At 28.7% G+C, this 24743-nt stretch overlaps 1 protein-coding gene across 2 annotated transcripts in view; it reads right to left on the bottom strand.

The window, feature by feature from the left end:
* Positions 1 to 19302, bottom strand: part of LOC148313585 (arylalkylamine N-acetyltransferase 1-like) — a 71731-nt gene extending 52429 nt beyond the window's left edge. For both annotated transcript variants that reach the window (XM_088259900.1, XM_088259918.1), the window contains exon 1: positions 19077 to 19302. The gene's annotated coding sequence lies outside the window, so the exon portion shown is untranslated. The remainder of the gene's footprint in view (positions 1 to 19076) is intronic.
* Between the last annotated feature and the right edge of the window lie 5441 nt (positions 19303 to 24743).

Below are 24743 nucleotides of genomic sequence, written 5' to 3'. Positions count from 1 at the left end.
GCCAGTACCTACGGAAAATAAAGAAATGTCAGTAAAAAACTTATATCTTATAATAATAAATCATTCATTATGGTATTCAAAACAATACATTCTAATAAAACGTATTTTTATGATATTTTCTGTATCTCATAACCTTACTCTATGACATATACTCGTGACAGATGACTAAATGCACCATAAACAATATTCTAGTGGTCGATTCTAACAAAAAGATTCATAGTAGACAGATTCTATGAATTGTTTATTGTCTTTTCAACTTTTATTTATCACAACGAATGCAATTGCGATGTTTTTTGTACATACCGTAAAAGCAAATTATTCAACTATTTTTTATAACTCAATTTATTTTTATTATATGTAAATAAAACCCTTATCCGCACCCAAATGGTGCATAGGGCACTGTCATATAAACGCAATGTTATCTTGATCGTTTATACATGAAGGAAAGGTGATCAGCCCTCCGCTTTAGGTACCAGTCCATGGTAATTTTGAATAAATATTACAATGAAAAAATCACTAATATTTATTTTACCCCCCTTGGGAATCGAACCCGGAACATCCAGAACGGTAGCCGAGCGCGCTGACCATTACACTACGGAGGCGAACATAATTATTTTATTAAACCAAATAAAATAAAATTAAAAAAGGTTTCAATAAATTTTCAATAAATTTAATAATTTATTGAAAAATGTTTTGACTAGTCGAATCCCGATATCAATATTCGATAGATCACTGACTAGCATTAGCACAAAAAAACATTATAACCTTATTAAAATAATTGTTAATAAAGGTCAATGAAAAACATATTTTTTCAACATTTATTCTAAAAAAAAAAATCCATATCTTATATTTTAAAAAAAATTCTGCGCAGACGTGTGCGGCTTCTCGCGCAGCCGGTTACGAATTGACTTTGACATCTCAACTTAGAAGAAGAAGAATATGGAAGTCTGGGCATCAACGGAGCTTACGGCCAGCATAGGCTGGTTTAAGTGAAGATAATTAAGTGAAGATTAAGTGAAGATAAGTTTATAATTGAAGATTATCCAGATTTGTGAACACACTCAAAGTATTTGGACACACTCAAAATGTTAAAATAGTGTATCGATATCAATTCCTACCAAGTATTTTATTTCATCCCATAAAATAAAATCCAACAGATTTTCATACAAGCATATTTTATCTTAAAATGGATTACGCATTTTACCTACCTAATACATCTCGTATTGTTTTGATTTTTTAATTACTGCGTTACTGTTTAAGGAAATAAAGGGTAATTTTTTATGGAAATCAGACCAGAAAACGAATTGTTGACATTCCGGTTTACTTACTTCCCTATATATAATTCGTCAGATTTGAAATGTCATGCTGACAACTGTATAAAATAACAATTATTCTAAACAAACAAAAATTATTCTGTACTAACAATGTAACTGTTGAATGAGGAAGTTCAACACTACAAGATTTATTTATATATATTTCTTTTATATTACAGATAATATTTTACCAATTTTAAAGTAAACTCGTAACTAATGTATGATACGCCATACTAAACATTGATCATTGCAGTTAGCGTGCTTCTAGACAGCTGTTTCACTTACCATTTTAATGTTTTCCATTGCATAATTTAATATTTTCATTGCTTCACTATGCAATGGAACAAATTAAAGATGTTCACTTTCTTATTTCTTCATTTTCCACTTTATCATACTGATAGTCTACTGATAAATAATAAAGGTTCTGTAACACTATCTTCATATCTAAAGGAAGTGTAAGTTTACAAGCAAAATGTTGTGAATAAAATAACTGGTCAAATTATAGGCTTCATAAAAAAATCATGTGTTCAGGCATCTCCTAGTATGTAAAATAAATTGAGAAGGGTCTTGCATTCATTTAAAAATAAGGGTTCCTACTTAATAAAAAGCTTACTCAACTCAACCATAGATACTGTCGCGATACACATAATCATCAACATATTGATATGGAATTCTGGGCGTTTATGGGGCTGACGACCGTCATACGCTGGTTTAAGTGATTACTTTACACACGTGTAACATTCACCAATTCTACCCATTATTGACAACCACACTACTAAAATTCTTGGAAGTTCTATATAAATATATATATGTATATATATATATATATATATATATATATTATATATATATATATATATATATATATATATATATATATATCTATATATATATATATATATATATATATATATATATATATATATATATATATATATATATATATATATATATATATATCTATATATATATTTATATATATATAAATATATATATATATATATATATATATATATATATATATATATATATATATATATATATATAAATATATATATATAAATATATATATATATATATATATATATATATATATATATATATATATATATATATATATATATATATATATATATATATATATATATATATATACATATATTTAATTTATTTTTATGTATATTGTATATATACAAAAATAAATTTAAAATATTGTAGGGTAGAAAAATTAATTAAGTAATAATAATTACTAGTATAAGTCATCATTTAATCCAGCCTATGACAGGTCGCAAACCCTGTAAAAACCCAGAATTCCATATTCTAATGTATATCTGCAGTACGCAAAATCAGACATTACTCCATAGTGATAAGTGCTATATTATTAATAATATCGTGTTAGATTACACAAGCGATAATATGGTATAAAATCGGAAACGTTAACAAAAGATACATTATTTAATTTTTAATTAAAAGGATCGTGTTCAGTAACTGTAATTATAAATTAAAACGCTTAGACATGACATACAGCAATTAGCATGCCTTGCATTATTTTCTTATATCAGCATTCAAACATCGTTTTCCCGCACATTCGTCTAAGAGATCCAATTTAGAGTAATTGATTCCCATTTTTATAAAATACGCCTACGTAAATAAGTGCTCATAAGTTAAATACAACAAAAAATTCATAAAGATTTAAAATAAATAAAATATTAGAATTTCAATCGAAATATTACCAATAACTTGTTTTTTTTTTCATTGAAAAACATAAATAAAAACTACGATATTTCATAAATTGATTCGGCAGTCACTTTTTGGTAAAATTTCTCTATTTTTAATTTAAGTTTTTCTTAATAAACACCACTATTTCTTAAATCTATTGTAACACGTGTTTTACATCATTTTCAAACACCGTATGTGAAGCTAAATCGAAGCTAAGTAAAACTTGAATTAAAAATTAATGAAAACTAATTAAAAAAATGCTGCCAACTTCTGACATTCTAGTGCTATTATATTAATGTATTTTTTTGATAAATGTGATGTTGGCACGATTGGTCCACATTAAACACCTAGAGATCTTTGAAACTTATTCGTTTATGGAAAAATTTACATTAATTGCACAGATAATATCGTAGATATAACAATTAACCCATTAACGTAATTATTAAGTACAAATTAAGACGCTAGTCAATTAAATAATTAATTATTATTTATCTGGGTACATTATGAATTTTAGACGGTGTATATTTTTTTGTCCGCCTCCGTAGTGTAATGGTCAGTACGCTCGGCTACCGTTTTGGAGGTCCCGGGTTCGATTCCCAAGGGGGGTAAAATAAATATAAGTGATTTTTTCACTGTAATATTTATTCAATATTACCCTGGACTGGTACCTGAAGCGCAAGGCTGATCACCTTTCCTTCATGTGTAAACGATCAAGATAACACTGCGTTTATATGACGCAGTGCCCTATGCACCATTGGGTGCGAATAAGGGTTTTTTTATACTTTAAACTCTCATATATACATTTTTTTATACTCTCGAATATACAATTTCAGTACAGGATCGGATGCAATAAAATTCGTTCAAACCCAATCTACCACAATTTGATACCTATTTTTAATCATGAACCGCTTAGGCTCTCAGAAATAGTATGAAATCGAAGTATTTTTGTAAATAATAAAAACACAAATATTTCTATTTTGAATTGAAAAAGAAGATTAAAGCATCCAATTTGGTTTGTAAAACGTCCAATTTCGAGTGAAAAACCTGTACCAGGGGAAAAGAAATAATAAGCCTTTTTGTGACTAAAATTGATATTTGTTTACTGGTGTCTTAAGACAACAACCACGATACAAATTATCATGAAATTCTTTGCGTTATTTAAATGAGAATTCTTTTAAGTTAATGGATTAATTATGTTTTTTTTCAAACAACGATCAACAAAATTCATAGTTATTTAAACTAAATTGATTATTTATTTATTAATTGGTACTTAATAATTAAAAGTAATAACACAATGAATATTAATTTTTAAAAGTTAATGCTAACAAACTATAAAGTTAAAATAATGGGCAGAATGGTAAACGTTACAGAAGTGTATAATATATAGTGATCACTTAGCCAACCAAATGCCAGTTCGTAAGCCCTGGCATGCTCGAACTTCCATCTTCTTTAGTATTTTTCTACTTCTCTGGTCTCAATCCTGCGGATTGGTCTGTAGCAACAGATGACATCTCTTTCGCCATTCTCGCCTATTTTCGGAAGTCCTCTTCAGCTCCTCATACGTCGAGCAACCCATGTCTTCGTATAAGTCGCTTAGGTATTCGCGGCGTGAGCGTCCATTATTTTACATACTTATTAAGTAGTAGTTCTTTTACAGTTTAGAAACTTATAAAATGTTTATTAATATGTCATCTGTAGGGTGATTAATTAAGTATTCTTCTTCTTCTTCTTCTTCTTCTTCTTCTTCTTCTTCTTCTTATTCTTTTTCTTCTTCTTCTTCTAATTCTTCTTCTTCTAATTCTTCTTCTTTACATAGGATTATGTCCTGTCATTCTCCGGTCCGCTCCTGGGAGGTGGAAGACCAGCTGTCTCTCCATCCTTTAGGTGGTCTTCCTGGGGGTCTGCTACCTCTTAAGCTGATGTCCGCTGCTATCCTTACCACTCGATCCGAACCGAATCATTAAGTGTCTAATAAAATATATTTAAATTTAAATTTAAATGATATTAAAGAATGCCACGATTGAAAGAGATGTTTTTATAATACAAAAATTTAATTAATTGCTGATACTCGTTGATAATACATATAATAATAATAAAACCCTTATCCGCACCCCAATGGTGCATAGGGCACTGCGTTATATAAACGCAGTATTATCTTGATCGTTTACACATGAAAGAAAGGTGATCACCCCTCTGCATCAGGTACAAGTCCAGGGTAATATTGAATAAATATTAGAGTGATCAATCACTTATATTTATTATACCCCTCTTGGGAATCGCACCCGGAACCTCCAGAACGGTAGCCGAGCGTGCCGACCATTACACTACGAAGGCGGACTGTTGCTAATATACATATTGAAAATAAAATATCCAGTAAAAAACCTGTTCTACCTGATGTACAGAATAATAAACGTCCCGTTATAGGCTGGTTTAAGTGATCACTTTACACACGTACAAATGAAAGAGTTTCAGATCATTAAAAAAATGTTTAATGCCTAAAAAAATGACCAGTTATTTTATTCACAATTTGAATTTGTGAGTGAAGAACGGTGAATGTTACAACGTTTAAAGTGATAACTTAAAACAGTCTATGAGAGGTCGCAACCCCTGTAAATGCCCAGACTTCTTCATCTATGTTGAGATGTCAAAATGTAAAAATTACTAATCGGAGAACCAAGATTTGTGAACAGGATTTGAACTCACCCAAAATGTTGTAAAAATAAACGTATTTTTGTTGAGAATTATAATTATATATTTTTTATCAATTATTAAAGAACATGTACGAATAAATGGCGAATTTAAGATACAAGATAGGAATAGAGATATTTTTGCATGGTGGAATTACATCGTTATTAATGCATTACTGTCATGAATACCTAATAATTATTTGTTGCAATTGTTTTATTAGTAATCGATTTAATTACAGATACCAATCACACGACTTGATATTACATTGTATTAGTATTTATGATTTACTTACATATTAATTTTAATAAAATGCCAGTATGACACCCACTCACGTTTACAACGGTATCCATGTAAAACAATATATATATATATATATATATATATATATATATATATATATATATATATATATATATATATATATATATATATATATATATATATATATATATATATATATATATATATATATATATATATATATATATATACATATATATATATATATATATATATATATATATATATATATATATATATACATATATGTGTGTGTATATATATATATATATATTTATATATATATATATATATATATATATATATATATATATATATACATATATATTTATATATATAAATATATATATATATATATATATATATATATATATATATATATATATATATATATATATATATATATATATATATATATATATATATATATATATATATATATATATATATATATATATATATATATATATATATATATATATATATATATATATATATATATATATATATATATATATATATATATATATATATATATATATATGTAATAAAATAACTAGGTACCTACCTATACATTTTATTAAGTACTTACAAAAAGTACCTACATAAAACAGTTCTACCACCAGATGCCGCATGCGTCGCTCAGAATTAAACAAAAGACTTCCGATAATATTATTAACTGTCAGAATCAGATAGATAGATAGATAGATAGATATAAAAATTATTATAAAGATAAATTAAGAATAAACTTTAATTATAAACTTTAATTACAAAGCAACACATTGTTTATTTTATTATTATACACCCACTTTACATATTATTTACACTTAATTTTCAAAAGGAAAATATTACCACGTTATAAAACGACAATTTTGTTAATTGGAAATGAATTATGAAACATTAGATGTATTAAAACAATTACTACAATATGTTCGGAGTGAGAGAGAAAAATTAGAAGATGATCAAAGAAAACGATTAGAAGATAAACAAAGAAGACGTGGAAATCTAAGAACTAGTGATAAAATTAAAGATAAAAGTCCATGTAAGATTTGTGAAAATTTAAATAAGGGAACTCGATATCACCCTGAAGCAACGTGCTGGTTTAAAACAAAGGAAGATGATAAGATTAATAATAAAAATGAAGATTTACAAATTACACAGAAACAGTGCTTGAAGAATGAAAATAAAAATAATGTGGAAAAAATTTCTACAAAATATAAAATAAAATATACTCCAGAAAAGAAGAATTTCGAAGCAGATTGTATGAGCAGGAATCCAGTATTAGAATCGAAGGAAAATGCAAATGAACAATTAAAAGTTGTAAATTTGGTTAAATTAGAAGATATTTTAAAAGATCAGAATAAAAATGAAGACATACAAATAACACAGAAACAGTGCTTGAAAAATGAAAATAAAAATAAAGTAGAAAAAGCTTCTACGAAAGATAAAATAAAATATACTCCAGGAAAGAAGAATTTAGAAGTAGATTGTCTAAGCAGGAATCCAGTATTAAAATCGAATGAAAATGCAGATGAACAATTAAAAGTTGTAAATTTGGTTAAATTAGAAGATATTTCAAAAGATCAGAATAAAAATGAAGACATACAAATAACACAGAAACAGTGCTTGAAAAATGAAAATAAAAATAAAGTAGAAAAAACTTCTACGAAAGATGAAATAAAATATACTCCAGGAAAGAAGAATTTAGAAGTAGATTGTCTAAGCCGGAATCCAGTTTTAGAATCGAATAAAAATGCAGATGAACAATTAAAAGTTGTACATTTGGTTATATTAGAAGATACTTTAAGAGATCTGAATAAAAATGAAGGAATTCAAAAGAAAAAAACAAATGGATTGAGAAAAACTGTGTCTACTTTAAAAGGGTCAAGAAGAAAAAAAAAATACAAAAAAAAAAGAAAAAAAAAGGACGAAAAAAAAAGGAAAAAAAAGGAAGAAAGAAAAAAAACAAGAAAGAAAAAAAAGAAGGAAAAAAGAAAGAAAGAAAAAAAACAAAAAAAACTTTATCATATCACTAAACTTATACAAGAAGATGATCCGGAGGACGAGTGAAAATTTTACTATGAATTTTCATCCCCAAGGGGGGAGATGTAATAAAATAACTAGGTACCTACCTATACATTTTATTAAGTACTTACAAAAAGTACCTACATAAAACAGTTCTACCACCAGATGCCGCATGCGTCGCTCAGAATTAAACAAAAGACTTCCGATAATATTATTAACTGTCAGAATCAGATAGATAGATAGATAGATAGATATAAAAATTATTATAAAGATAAATTAAGAATAAACTTTAATTATAAACTTTAATTACAAAGCAACACATTGTTTATTTTATTATTATACACCCACTTTACATATTATTTACACTTAATTTTCAAAAGGAAAATATTACCACGTTATATATATATATATATATATATACATATATGTGTGTGTGCGTGTGTGTGTGTGTGTGTGTGTGTGTGTGTGTGTGTGTATTAATTATAGAATTAAAATTACTTGGCCTTTTCTATAAAAGTTGATAACATTTGCTGCAACAATGACGTAATAACACATTTCTTTTTAAAAAGTTAAATATGTCAAAATGTGCGAAACGACTATTTACATCGGGAGAAAAATCGACAGAATTGATTTTATGGTGAAATGCTGTGAGATGGCGCCAGTTTCATTGTGGAATTGAGTAAAATGGCGCCATTTATGTTGCTCCAACGTCTGAATGGCATATCCTGTAATATTTCTATTGTAAAAGTGTAATTACGCCATTGTTGCACAAAATGAGTAATTATAATAATATTATAAACGTAAAGAAAGGGTTTCAGATTAATTACTTAAATTTTGAAGCTGTGTGTGCATTTTTGTTCACAACACTTTGAGGTTGTCTAAATCATTGTTTACAAATCTGGGTTTTCCAAAAAACTTTGTAGAATAACATTATGAAAATAAAATGCACAAATAAGTATATTAAAAAAAAGTATTAAGGAGGAATATCAAGCAACCTAGACTATGAAAGTGACTCTGCCAAGTAACTCTACAAGTATAAAGACCTAGCTTACTTTACTTATAACCCTTATCCGCACCCAATGGTGCATAGGGCACTGCATCGAATTGACGCTGTGTTATCTTGATCATTACTTGCATGCAGGCAAGGTGATCACTCTTGCGCTTCAGGAACCAGTCCAGGGTAATATTAAATAAATATTACAGTGTAAAATCACTAATATTTATTTTCACCCCCCCCCCTTGGGAATCGAACCCGGGACCTCCAGCACGGTAGCTAAACACGCTGACCATTACACCACGGAGGCGGACAAAACCTAAAGACCCAGCACTGTTATATTATTATACTCAAGCCTCAGGACAAGTATGACTATAAAGTGTATCCTTATTTCATGTAGAACAGTAAATCCTCGATATAACGGACTTCTATTTAACGAACTTCGGATATAACGGACAAAAAATCCGAGTAGATGAAGGTGATTCTGGCTTTAATATCAAAAAGATATTAAATTATATATCAGAAAGTGGAAAATCTGATGAAGTAATGAACCTAAAAAATGAGCATGAAAGTAAAGATAGCGAAGAAGAAGAAACAAAACTGCCAAAAATTAAGTTATCGGTGGTAAGGTCGCATCTCGACGATCTAATAAAATTTATTGACTTTTCGTCAGACGAAGTTCAACTATATTATACGCATGTTCGTTATTTTAGAGAGTTGATTATTTAAAAAAATAGCAAATTTCAGAAGTGCAAAAAAACTTGATTACTTTTTCAAGGCAGGATTACCGAAAACAAACGCGTCGATATCAAACAGCAACGTCACTTCACGACGTGTGTCCGAAGGCAATAAATATAATGTAGTTTGTGTTTGGTATTCTTTATTTATATCTAAATGTGTACAGTGTTCATATTTTCTTAGAACTTTAAATGTTATTTTGTTTCTGTTAATATCTTTTGTATTCTTGCTAGTGCCCTTTATTATTTATTATTTTATTTTTATTTTTTATAAGAGATATTTTCGTGTTTTTATTATTGACACAAATGTTTCAATTTCATACTATTTTTGTGAGCCTAAGCGGCTCATTATTAGAAATAGGTATCAAATTGCGGTAGAGTGGGTTCGAACCGAGAAACTCTCACTTAAGAGTCCGCAACACTAACCACGGCACCACAACCCGACACTTACGAATTATAGTATCAATCTGCCGATTTAGGCTATTAGAATTTGTCCGGTACGTAGTCCGGTGAATGTGAACCCGACGCATATATTTTATAACCTGAAATATAATGTATACCCATACACAGGCCATGCCATTGTGGGATTTTTTTACTGTCTATTTACATTATATATTTTTTGTACTTGTATTTATATAATATGTGAAATGCAAAAGAATTTGATATAAATAATGAAAATTAAAAAAATATATATTTTTTCGATTTTTAAACCTATTTTTATTATTTCAAACGATTTTCGGCTTTAATGGACACCCCCTCCCTCCAATTAGTCCGTTATATCCAGGTTTTACTGTAAGCATATTACAAGGAGACCGTTGAGAGATTTATAAATCGAAATTAAACCTTTTATAGCAATAAGAAATTAACCTTAATATTATTCAAATATATTTTTTTATTAAAGTTGCTATAGCTGGAATTCATATAAACGTATAAATCAAGGTTAACCAAAACGATTAAGCTTTATTATCACTGCCTATTATTTGTAATAATTGTACTTGTCATTATGCAAATTATGGCCATAAAATTCTACAAGTAAAGATAAAAAAACAGAGATTGTCAACCCTTACCCGCGCGTAAAATATACGAAAATATTAACTTCATTAAATTTCAAAATAGATAAAGAAGCATATAGAAGCCAGAGTGTTTACAGAGCTTACGACCTGTCATAACATTGACATGTGTAACATTCATAATCATAACATTGTACACGTGTAACAATCACGTTTCTATCCATGATTGACAACCACACAACTCATTTTTTTAAACTAACTAACTAACTAACCACCACGACGCTTCCCCGCAGGGGTAGGCAGAGAGAATGGAATGCCATACCACTCTGTCTTTGCAAATATTCTTCGCCTCTTCCACGTTCGCCTCATACATACCCACCGATTATTTCAACTCTTAACCTGACTGTTTTCAAGTATTCGGCATACCTGTTCGTGCCAATTTTTGGATCTTTTTCTGCTCTTTTTTCCAACTATATTCGCCTCATAAATTTGTTTTACCATTCTTTCCTCACTCAATCGTTCCACATGTCCAAAATATCTCAACACACCTTTCTTAATTTTATCGGTATTGCTTATGTCAGCTTTGCATGCCTTTATTATTTTACCATTCAAACATCACACAGCGCTATGTCGCACATTCTTCTGAGAGATCGTATTTCGACTGCATGCAGTCTACTTTCATCCTTCTTTTGCCAATTCCATGCTTCACTTCCATACATTAGGGTCGGAACCAAGACGCCGTTGTATACTGCCAGATTATCTGTTATTATGTCTAAGGCTTATATTTTTCATTTTTTTAAGTAAAGTATTTTTATAAGTCAGTACGCATTTATAAAATTAGATCATAATTCTAGACTTCAAAAAAAATCATTGGCATAACCACAGAATTACATATCCTTATACAATGATTGATGTTTAAACTTTTTAAAAAGGTTGGTCATCACATCATATTTAGAGTTCGATTTTATATGTGCATTGTAAGGATATTAGTAATTATATGCAATACGTATGTTTATATATATATTTATATATATATATATATATATATATATATATATATATATATATATATATATATATATATATATATATATATATATATATATATATATATATATATATATATATATATATATATATATATATATATATATATATATATATATATATATATATATATATATATATATAAATATACTTATTTAACGCCTTACTAACCTGCGACATGTACTGACTTCGTTTACTTTTTTAAAAATACATATGTTGGAATGACAAATAATACAATACAACATAAAGTGAAGGAATAATTATTAAAAGATGCATAAAATATAATTTCTTGAATGTTTATTGCACATATCGTTCACTCCTTTCAACAACGTCATATATCAAACAACTTGATATTTCAGGAGATCGTTTTTAATGTTTAAGAATATAATAAAATGTATTAAAAATAAATATCAAGCCACTTATTGAACTTTTTACTGTGCAACAGATCTTTATAGGTAAAACCTGAAGGTTTTTAATCCATTTGAAAAATATTTAGTATACTTAAAGAAATAATTAAAAATACCTATTTTTCAAAATGCAGACAACACTTTCTGCCATGTAGCGGGTAAATATTTAGTTAAAAATATGCCGCTTTTGCTGGGATGTAAAACATTTTCTGGGCATTCCGAAAACATGCACAAATGAAAATTGATGTTTTTTTATAAATATGACGTTGTTGAAAGGAGTGAGCGATATGTATAATACTTTGTGGCACATTTTATATTCCATTTTCATTGTTGTTACTATGTATTTTAATAATTATTTTCAAAATTAAACACTTGTATAATATAATACCACTTATCGAGTTTATTTCATTACACAAGATATTTGTGAAAACTATGTACAGTTGTTTTCATCAACAAGTGATTACAAAAACGAGCGAAAATATTATTCAGGTACATGTAGTGGTGGGTGGGGTAATAACAAGAGGGGAAGGGGTTAAGGAGCGGGGCTTTGTGAAGATTCATTTTTCAACATAAAAATTAGAAATTAAAAATGACTTAATTTAAAAATGTTTTCACATATTCTCGATATAATTAATATTTAAAGCAATGACTTTGTGTAAACATTTTGAGTGTCCAAATATTTTTTACAAATTTGGATTACCTGCAATAAGAGTTATTTTTATATTATTTTTTTGACATCTCAACATAGATCAGGAAAGATATGGAAGTCTGGGCATTTACGGGGCTTACAACCATCATAGGCTGGTTTAAGTGATCACTTTATTCACGTGTAACATTCACCAATTCTACCCATGATTGACCACCACGCTACTCAAATTTTTGGAAGTTCTATATAAATGCCCAGACTTCCATATTCTTCTTCATCTTTGGTGAGATGTCAAAAATAATATAAAAAATCCTCCTATAATTGGAGATAATCCAGATTTATGAACAAGTATTTGGTCACACTCAAAATGTTGTAAATAATATATATATATATATATATATATATATATATAATATATATATATATATATATATATATATATATATATATATATATATATATATATATATATATATATATATATATATATATATAGACTCCCAGACTTCCATATCCTTCTTCATCTATGTTGAGATGACAAAAAAAATATTTACTTTTTGGTTAGTCATTTTTATTTTTATATTTTTTACAGCAAAAACTTACTTCTTCGTGATTTGAGGTTGCCTAAAACATTGCTCTATCGCGTGTGTGCCGCGGCACTGGTGCACCGTGAGGATTACTTAGTGTGCCGCTGAAAAAAGTCTAGTTTTGTGAAAATAACACAATTGTTCCAAATTTTGATTGCCTGTGCTCAGTTAAGTAGGCTCACATTTCGCATAATATGTTGAATATGTTACCATAATATGGTAAATATGCGCCTCTGAAATTTCTTAATTTGGTAGGTGTACCTTGAATAGAAAAAGTTTTGCGGAACACTGGCCTCAAATACCATATGTATATAAATAAAGCAAAATATTTGAAATTATAAATGTATGTATTTTTACTCACTTTAAACGATTATGGTACACGAAATCGCGTTTAATATTAAATATTTTAATTAATTGTCAGAATGATAATATCAAAAATTAAAATATTATGTTGCGTTTAGATAAAAACTATATCAAAGTGCAGTGCTTCTTATCTATTTGTCTACGCGCATTGCTCTAATTAAAAATCAAAAATTAAAAATTAATATTGGATAAGATTAGATAAACTTCAACCTCATTAAAAAAACTAATTCTTTGTTTATCAACAAAATATTTATGGACGCTAGTGATAGTAATAAAAAAAATCTACTACTACTATCATGCCGTTTCCCGAAGGGGTAGGAAGAGAGGATGGAGTGTCTCACTCTTCTGTCCTCACATCCACTCCAAGCTTCCTTCACATCCATACATGTAGTCATACATGTCCTCCGATTACGTAGACTTTTGACACCACCATGCCTAGTACTCGTAATAACGAGTCTGATATTGTAACCATCCAAAAAAAAAATTTACTACATCCTCACTTCATGTTTCCTACACTCTTTTTTTTTATTCCAAAATTTTTAATTTCCAAAAAAAATATGTAAAAATTTGGAATAACTCCATAATTTTAGTACTTTACTCTATGCTTTTTTTTAAGTCACTTTTAGGATTACTTTTTGGTTTTTCAATTTTTAAATATTTACTATATATTTCAAGGTCGATGAATTGATTTTTAATCATATCACGAATTGGTTTCTACCAATATTATTACAAGTTTGATAACCTACATAGTTATATGTAGATAAGAGAAAATTCACAAAAAATTGGGCTACACGTGTAATCTGAGGAATTTTAGTAAGAACTTTTGTTTTTTTTGCACTGTGATTTAAAAATATAAGGTTGTGAACTAGCCTTATCGTAAAAAACACGTTTTCACTCTTGTTATTGTTTTGATAGTAGTATGACCAACTATTAATTCCTGTTTATTAATCATTCTTTATTTCCTGAAATATGTTCGAAGAGAGAATATTATTTTATTGTTTCAAAACATCGATTTGACAGTCACCACACATAATAATAAATGACGACAAGACGCAGGAGCTTGCGGGGACTGTTTTTCGAAAAAGGATGCGAACTTTTTTTAAATGTATATTAGGGGTACCCGGTCAAAAATTAGGGGTAATCTTTCCAGCTGTCAAAAATAAACCGCTAATCCAAAATGGCTGATAATGTAACATACGATAAATATATGTGTACCAACATAACACAACAAAAATCTAAAATCGAATGTACACAGCCCGCGAATATTTTAAATTCACAAGCTTTTTACAAAAAAAGGAAAGTTCATTACAATTCCATATTTTATCTTTTGGACGAATTATATAAATATCTATTGTAATTACGTAAGCACAAACATTGATGCGTCTAATCGATTTTAAAAATTAAGAAAATATTTCAGTAAAACAATGTGCTTGAACGCCGTTCTACCACGTTAGTTGAAAAAAAGCCCTGGATATGACAGTTGCCTTATTTTTATCCATCCCTCCGTCACACATGACATTTGAAACTCACGTACTTGACACCTTGGAGTTATTTTATAAATAAACATATATTAATAGTATTAAACAATTAATGTATAGTGCATCTGCTTACCGTGCTCTATTTAAACCGGTGAAAAGCTCGTTATCAAGTATAATCTAGCTTAAAGAATAAATCCGTTTATAAACGGAATGATTACGATATCAGGTTTTATAAAAAAAATACTACAACGACTTACATTTTTTATAAAATTTAATACCATTTCCATACATTTATATTTAATTTTCGTACACTCTTGTAGTTTTAATTGCGCTGATCCTCTCGAAAAAGAGACTGAGCTCTTGTGCTTGGAGAGGGAGTTATTTTTGCGTTACTTATATTACTCAATAAATTCAATATTTTTAATGATTGATTCGTCAGTCTATTTGTCGTAATTTAAGTAAGTTACCGATATCATCATACTTGTGGAAAGATAGGCAAAAAAATGTACCCAACAAGACAGGGGTTTTTTATTTATTGTTTCGGCATTAACTTTGTGGTAAGACATGTTACAATGATTAAAGAAAACACTTGTTTTTTACCACTTGAGTTTTAATTATAGACTACATGTTTCAGAAGTTAAACTTCCATCATTCAGGTCTGTATAGTAACTAAAATATAAAATATAAAATTGTTCTATTAATAAGGAGAGGGGAAATTTAGGGGGAGGGGGTTAGTCAAGGGGCGGAGTTTGAAAACAAAGGAAAAATGGAAAGCAAAGGTGAAGAATTTTGAAACAATATATTATTTAATAAATTATTATTAGAATTTAGGTTTTTTTGGATTTCTAAATTTTCAAGATAAAGGCCAAATTATGAATTATTAATAATACAGACCTGAATGATGGAAGTTTAACTTCTGAAATATGTAGTCTATAATAAAACTCAAGTGGTAAAAAACAAGTGTAAGACTTGTAACTTTAATCATTGCAAGACAGGGGTTGACATAAATTCACTCAATTTAAATTCATTTAATCAGAAAAATTTTGGTAAAATCATTGTTTTTTTTTTAGCCTTCAACCGGTCTGATAATATAGGTAACGACGAAGCCTGGTAACTGGGCTACCAACATTTATGTGGAAAATTTGTTGTTATTTTACTATATAATTTGTCATAATATTTATCGATATCTAATTTAAATTTTACTTGGTAAATACTACTATTTCTTAAAATCTATTGTGACACGTGTTTCGATGGATTTCCCCATTTTAAGAAATAAAAGAATATTGGATATTAAGAAATATGACAAATATATTGAAAACTCATTTTTAAGGTTAGATTACTTCTGCTCTGTATTTTATACCACACATTCACACATGTTTACACATTCCATTCACAGATGTGTCGATGAGCTATGCTTTGGATATTATAAAACAAAGGAAATAACGTTCTTGCATATTAACACACATATGAAGTTACAACTCATTACGATAATTTATTTTTAACCGGACATTTATAATCTCATTTTACTTTAGATCAGTGATCCCCAACCATTGAAGTCGCTTTGGAGGCAATCAAAGTAACGAGTGATTTGAGGGTGATTTTAATACTTTATGCAATGGTGCATAGGGTACTGAATCATATTATGTTATATTGATCGTTATTTACAAGAAGGCAAGGTGATCACTCCAGAGACCAGTCCAGGGTAATATTTAATAAACATTAGAGTGTAAAATTTGTTATATGTTCTCATTTATTATATTTTCTTATTTGTTTTTTTTAAATATGCTTATCACCTTATGCTTTTCTCATTTATTTCTTTTAAATATGCTTCTAATGCCTATTTAATATACCTGTTTATTGTTTTTATATTTTGCCATGTATTAATTTTGGTTATTTTTAAAAAAAAAACTTTTTTGTAACTTTGTTATTTGTGTTCCAGTCTTGTTTAACCTTAAACTATGTCCCAAAATGAGAAATAGAAATTACTCATCGGCAATATTATATGTATGACTTATGCATGTAATATGTTTTGAAAAAATAAATAAATAAAATCACTAATATTTATTTTCACCCCCCACTCAGTACGGTAGCTTAACACGCTAACCATTACACCTTGGAGGCGGACGAATACTTTAAGGATGATTTTAAAAGCTTAGGGCTTTAAAAAGGCGCTAAGGAATTTTGGAGGAAAAAATTAAATAAAGAATATGGGAAACTGAAAAATAAAATATCCTCGTGGCAATAAGACTTAAATGGTTTGGAAACCTTCGGTTTGGGTTTTATGTAGATAAGTTTTCATTTATCGTGAGCGTACTGCGAGAACTGACCACGCCGATAATAAATTGAAACGTGTTGACATGTCATAATACTAATATACCAGAAAAATACAGAAAAATGTTTTAAGCTTTCAAGTTATAAATAAACAGTTTTAGTATTGCATTTTTTAGTAACTTGAGACAAAAACTTCAGAGTTTTTAACCGCTTCGATGAACTGACAATTAACAGATATTTGATTAATTAAAATTAATTCAAAATTCTATTGATTAACAATGTAGGTACATATATATTTTTTTTTTGACATCTCATCAAAGATGAAGAAGAATATGAAAGTCTGGGCATTTACGGGGCTGACGACCGTCATAGGCTGGTTTAAGTGAATGGTGAATGTTACACACGTGTAACATTCACCAATTCTACCCATTATTGACAACCACACTACTCAAATTCTTGGAAGTTCTATATATATGAACGAATTTAGAGACCTTGTTATTGAATCACTAGAACCTCACTAGAGACATCTATTGGTGAGATGTAAAGAAGCTTTTTATTAAGCAGAAACTCATATTAGCATGTGAGGTCCAAATCCTGGATTTCAATCACACACACGAGAAAAGCCAGAAAATACCATTTTCATTTTTTTTTATTATTATTATTATTTTATTTTTTTTATTCAGGCTTCCATATTCTTCTTCATCTTTGATGAGATGTCAAAAAAATAATATGAAAATAACTCCTGTAATTGGAGATAATCCAGATTTTGTGAACAAGTATTTGGACACACTCAAAATGTTGTAAATAATCTATACACTTTTAGCAGAACACTCAATAAAGGGGTTGGATAAAAAAATGTTAACCCTCATGGCATATTCAGTACAGTTTAAGTTCTTTCATGTGTGAGTTCTCGGCAGAAACTATGGTTGAGTTGAGCAAGCTTATTATCCAGCCCAGCCCTTATTTAAATGTGGGCAAAATTCTTCCCAAATTATTTCACGTAGGTACTACGAGATGCATGATTTCCAATTTTTACTAAGCTTATAATTTCATTAATTAATTCGGCAGTCACTTTGTGGTAAAACCTATCCAATACTAAGTTTTACTTAGTATTTCTTAAAATCTACTGTGATACAGTGTTTGAAACACGTGTCAGAGTAGATTTTAAGAAATAGTGGTATTCAACTTTAATTTTAAAAGCTTATAATATACCAATAGTTTCCTAAAATTTGAGTAGTAGTAAACGTATATAAAGTTATGACTTATTACAGGTCGCTAGTCAGGAAAATACATTGATTTTCATATTTTTTTTATCTTTGTTGGGTTGTTAATGTAATTTTAGAGATTTTAAACAAAATTATTTGGAAATAATCACCAAGTTAGTGAATAAAACTTGATTAAGTATATGATAATTCCCTTATTTAGGTACAAACAAGAGAATCAATAATAATAATTTGTACATAAAGTAATAAAATAATTTAATCCACATACCTTTCGTATTCCAACAGTCGAGTCCTTGATTTTCCCGAAGAACAAAAGATGCTATATTTACAGATCAAATACGAATCACGATAAAGAAAATTCACGCGGGAAACGCACAGATTATTTGTATCACTGTCGTTTTTGATCACTTTGAATATAAAAACAAAAAAATAAGTAAATAAAAACTCCGAAGTGCAAAGAGAATACTCTCTGTGAGCCGATGACGATTCGAACTGAAATAATTTCAGCGGCAACACTACACAAAGCTATACGCACGTTTACAAAACATATTTATAGTATTTTACATATCTACATATTGTCGTGTACGTCCCGTATCAAAGAGGGAACCATGTCAGCCATTTTACTACCAACAAACGTGGAGTTCTCGTAAACACAGTGAAGTCGACCGTATAAATAGATATTGGCAAATGTTTCCTAGTGACCTTGTTTAAATCCATCCAGATTGCCCAGAATTCAAGTGGAAATCGCTCACCAATAATTTAGTTTCTCAAGCTATCCGAATCGTAAACACGAATATTTTTTTTAATGTGTATTTAGTAAATATATATATAGTAGTTCATTCGAATAATGCACTTGGATTTTCTTATCTCAAATATTGATAGGTTTCTACGACGGAGTTTTTTGCTCAATTTTAAGTGAGCATGCTTTAATCTTAACATATGTCTTAATTTGATTATTTAATTTGTCCGACTAAAATATTAAATTTAATACATCAAACACAACTCATAATAAGATGTGATCTTAATATTACTTTATTTTTATTTAAAAAAAAATAATAAAAATAAAACTAGTATCTCAAACACAAGAATTAAATTAAAGGGAAGTCACATATGCCATTTAAGTAGGCCACTAATGATTGAGGTGTAAATATGCTTAAAATCAATGTAAACGCAACCCGTTTTGTAATATTTAACAAAATTTCCTTTATTTCGTTCGAACAAGAAACTTCACTTCTCAGTTGTTTTTTGTTAATACAAATAATTGTATTTTTTTCATTTTTGGTTCATATTGCTATTATTTTTTTAATTACATATTGTTTTACTATTAATTCAGGTTGTGGTTAGTCTCTACCACAACGTGATACCTATTTTTAGAAACAGATCTTATAAACGACTTAAATCTGTATTTGTTATTCTTCGTTTCTATTCACAAGCCGTAATTTTTGTACATTGAAGAAAATTCATTTGTAATATTTCTCATATGATACGCATATAAATCAACAGCTTTTAAAATATAATAAACATTTCAAATACAGTTTGCTGTCATGAATTCATTTTCGTATATCAAACATAAATTTGTTTTCACAATGAGTCACTGTAATAAATATTTCAAGTAGTATATTTTATATTAAATATCTTTTATCACTTCATAAATTATTTTCATGTTTTGAAAATACAAAAAGAAATAAAAAGTGTCACTTCATAAATTATTTTCATGTTTTGAAAATACAAAAAGAAATAAAAAGTGTATGCATGCAATTTATCTGTGTGACCTAAATATCATACATATATGATAAGATATGATAAATACGTGAAAAAATGAAATCTTAATAAAAGTCCATTATACACGGGCTGCGACTCAACCTACCGATACGATCTCAGAACGTAGGTTATCATTAATTTTATCTTACCATTTTTATTATCTTGTATGCATTTTTATGCTAGATACGTATATTTGTTTAACTATGTATGTATGTATTATATGTTTACAAATATTGTAATTTCTGAAGCCGTGAATCTTTCAACATAGACATCAACTGGGCTGAATTTTTTTTTTGAATTACCCACCGTCCAAGTGACTCTGAAATCTAGCTACGGCTTATGCAACACCGTTTATCATGACCCTACTCAGGCTTCAACTTTATATGTTTCATAGCTATGCCTACTCGTGAGTGGATTTACTATTTATGTTTAAAGTTACTATAATATAATTTCATGTAATTCATGAGTGAAAATTCTAGGCAAAAACACTCGCTGAACAAGTCGTCCAGAACACTGAGGAATTGATGGTTTTGAGACGAATGTTTGATTTACCCCCTGGACACCAGTTAGGTTCGTAGGTTTAGAAGAAAATATCGTATTTTTTCAAGCTAAAATAAAAATTTTCAACGTTCAAATCATTCATTCGGAACCTCATTGAAAATGTAAAATAATTAGTATTTTCATAAACCGAATTATATTTTTTTCACTCATTTTTCTCAAATGATTTACCTTCGTATTAGTGAGCTGGCTCTATATTTATATATTTATTTGTCTATCATGAGTCATGCTGTCGTATATGAAAAGGCTGAATGATTGTACAATATTAGTTACAATTAGTTATTCATCATAGATGACACGGCCGAATGATATATTTCAAATCTACCCACCTCCATTATCCTATTTAAAATACCTCTTTTATATATATGTAGTTTCATTGTTTAATGAATTCATGAATAATGGTACATTATACAGCTTTATTGAATAAAAATATCAATTAAAAAAAATTATCCCAAAATTGAGTTCCAACGGAAAGCTTTTCTTGCATTATCGTTATAAATCATAAGGTAGCTCATTTTATGAAGTATTATTAGGTCTTTTTTTCAAGACAAATGTCAAATTATTACAATTAATACAAATGTATTGAAGAATAAGCTGTTTGCTTTGAAACTGGTCGACAAATTATATCAATATATAGTTAGTTACAACACTTTGAGTGTGTCCAAATACTTGTCAACAAATCTGGATTATTCCCAATTATAATCCAGATTTGTAAACAAGTATTTGGACACACTCCAAATAAATTATCTAATCAAATAAGTTAAAATGATAAAAATGAAAATGATATTTTCTGGCGTTTCTCATGTGTGTGATTATAATCCAGGATTCGGACCTCACATTTAAAAGAGTTTCTTCTCAATAAAAAGCTTCTTTTCACCAATAGATGTCTCTAGTGAAGTTCTAGTGATTCAAGCACAATATTTCAAAATTGGTTCATATATAATATATAGAACTTCCAAGAATTTGAGTAGTGTGGTTGTCAATAATGGGTAGAATTGGTGAATGTTACACGTGTGTAAAGTGATCACTTAAACCAGCCTATGACGGTCGTCAGTCCCGTAAATGCCTAGACTTCCATATTCTTCCTCATCTTTGATGAGATGTCAAAAAATAATATAGTTGGTTATTTTAAACAGTAATTTTGTACGTTATAAAATAAAAAATCACAAAGTTGAAATATTGTTTTAATAATATACTGAATTCAAACTCTATTCTATTTTAGAACAATGCTAAAACGAAACCACGAGTTCCACTGCAATAGTTTCGTTCTAAAGCTCTAAAGCGCATTCAAATTGGAGTCTGAGAGTACCTATTTTCATTCATAGTGGCATTAATTTTCACCACGACTCATCAATAAAGCCCGGGAATATTCACAGCATCGATAAATTTAACTACTCTTAACGCTTCATTGCATAAACTCAATTTCAAAATCTATTTATAAACACGTTTTTTATATGTAAATTCAAACAAAGTTTTATTTAATTTTTAATGGATTCTCTATATTGAAATAAAAGCTCTCAAACCCGAATCCCACTTAACTATGTAGCTTTCAACCTGCAAATCAATATACATATGTTTAAAATGTTTGTATATATTTTGGGAAAAAGCGACAAAAACGAATGCGTAATATGTGACTAAGCGTCATTAAAATGAAGTCAAACATAGTAATATTTATTTTCCTTTAAATAAATTAATCAACGTGTCTGATATCCTGAAATTTTTGCCAAAGGATAATCTTTACTGCCCAGAAAATTAAAGAATTTACATAACTCTCTTGAAAATTTAGTAAAAAAATAATCTTTACTGCCCAGTAAATGAATGATTTTACATGACTGCTTTCAAAACGTAGCAAAAAAAGAATAATAAATGAACAAATTTACTCTTGAAAATTTAGCCAAACGGATAATCTTTACTGCCAGTAAATTAATGAATTTACATAACTACTCTCCTGAGAATGCTGAGAATGTAGTAAAAAGGGATAACATTTATTATCCTGTATAGTATTATTATTAATTCATGTGTTCTCCTGAAAATGTAGTCAAATAAAATCTTGACTCCCTTGTAAATTAATGAGTTTACGTAACTGTTCTCGCGAAAATACAGTAAATATAAAAACATTTATTTACGTTTCAATTAATGAATTTAAGTAACTCCTCTCCTGAAAATGTTGTCAGAATTGATAATCTTTATTGTCTTGTAATGTCTCCTAAAAGTGCGTAAAAAATAATTTTACATAACTACTCTCCTGAAAAACGTGGCAAAAATAAGAGTGTCGTAACCGCTCTCCTAAAACATACATATGTAAATGAATAACAGAGTTGGCTCGGAGTTGTCACTCTGTTAGCTAGAGTAATCTGATCCCATTCGTTCATCAATCTACTTCCACCCGGGAGTCAATTATGTAAATAGGCTCATCCTGTATGGGATGAATTGCAAATCTATTTCAAATAGAGTACACATAATATAGTCGCAATGTATGTCAGCTATAAAATATGCACTCTAGTACGGGAGTTATCAGATGAGTAGTTGAAAGCCAAATTTCTGAAAACGACGTCTTTCATTCTCTCTTTCAATTTTTTATTTTTGTACCAATCGCTCCTCCTTTCAAGAACGTCATTTATCAAAAATCGTAAATTTTCAGTTGTGCATGTTTTTGGAATGACCAGAAAATGTACTTTATCCCAGCAAAAGCGGCATATTTTTAACTTAATATTTCCCCGCTACAGGGCAGAAAGTGTTGTTTTTCAGTTTGATGAAAAGGTATTGTTTAATTATTTTTTCAAACATACTAAATATTTTTCGAATGGAGAAAAAACATTCAGGTTTTAACTAAAAAAACTGTTGCACAGTAAAAAGTTCAATAAGTGACTTGATATTTATTTTTAATACATTTCATTATATTTTTAAACTTAAAAAAACGATCTCCTGAAAAATCAAGTTTTTTTTATATAACGTTGTTGAAAGGAGTGAGCGAAATGTCAAACCGTAATAATTTTATTTAAATAACCTGATAATAATAATAATAAAACCCTTATCTGCACCCCAATGGTGCATAGGGCACTGCGTCATATAAACGCAGTGTTAATAACCTGATAGTGGAATGATTATTCCTAAACCGGTAGTCACGAATAAGTGTTTCTAAAAGCGGTATTACACGAAGTGAACAATGGATGATAAGGAGAGTGTTTTATTACCATACCACAATGTTATCAATGCTTTTAATATACAAAATATAACGAAGATTATTTACCAAGACAGATTTATTCTCTCTGCCTACTGAAGCGGTGTGATAGTTGTTTTTTTTAAACAAAACTAGAGTCCGGAATATTTTGGATGGTGATTTAGAATTTAACCAATAAACTAAGATGGGAGAAACTATATGATCTACAATTTATTATTAAAAGGGTGAACTTATTAATATTGCTAAGTGGTGTCGCGAAGATAAATGTTTAACCTTTTGGGAAAATAACACTCCCGTTAAAAGGGTATATTTATATATGTATGAAGACGCACGGTCTACAATCTAGAACTGGATAAATGTTGAGGGAAAGAGTATAATAAATAAATAAAGGGGTGATTTTTTTCCGAGTATTTATGTTTTCTATGTAGACACATT

The sequence above is a fragment of the Brachycentrus maculatus genome, unplaced genomic scaffold (assembly GCF_059751285.1).
Source record: "Brachycentrus maculatus isolate JH-2025_06_01 unplaced genomic scaffold, ASM5975128v1 h1tg000007l, whole genome shotgun sequence".
NCBI classification, from domain to species: Eukaryota; Metazoa; Arthropoda; class Insecta; order Trichoptera; family Brachycentridae; genus Brachycentrus; species Brachycentrus maculatus.
The sequence above is the reverse complement of the archived record's forward strand: the minus strand, read 5'-3'. Positions and strand labels throughout refer to the sequence as shown.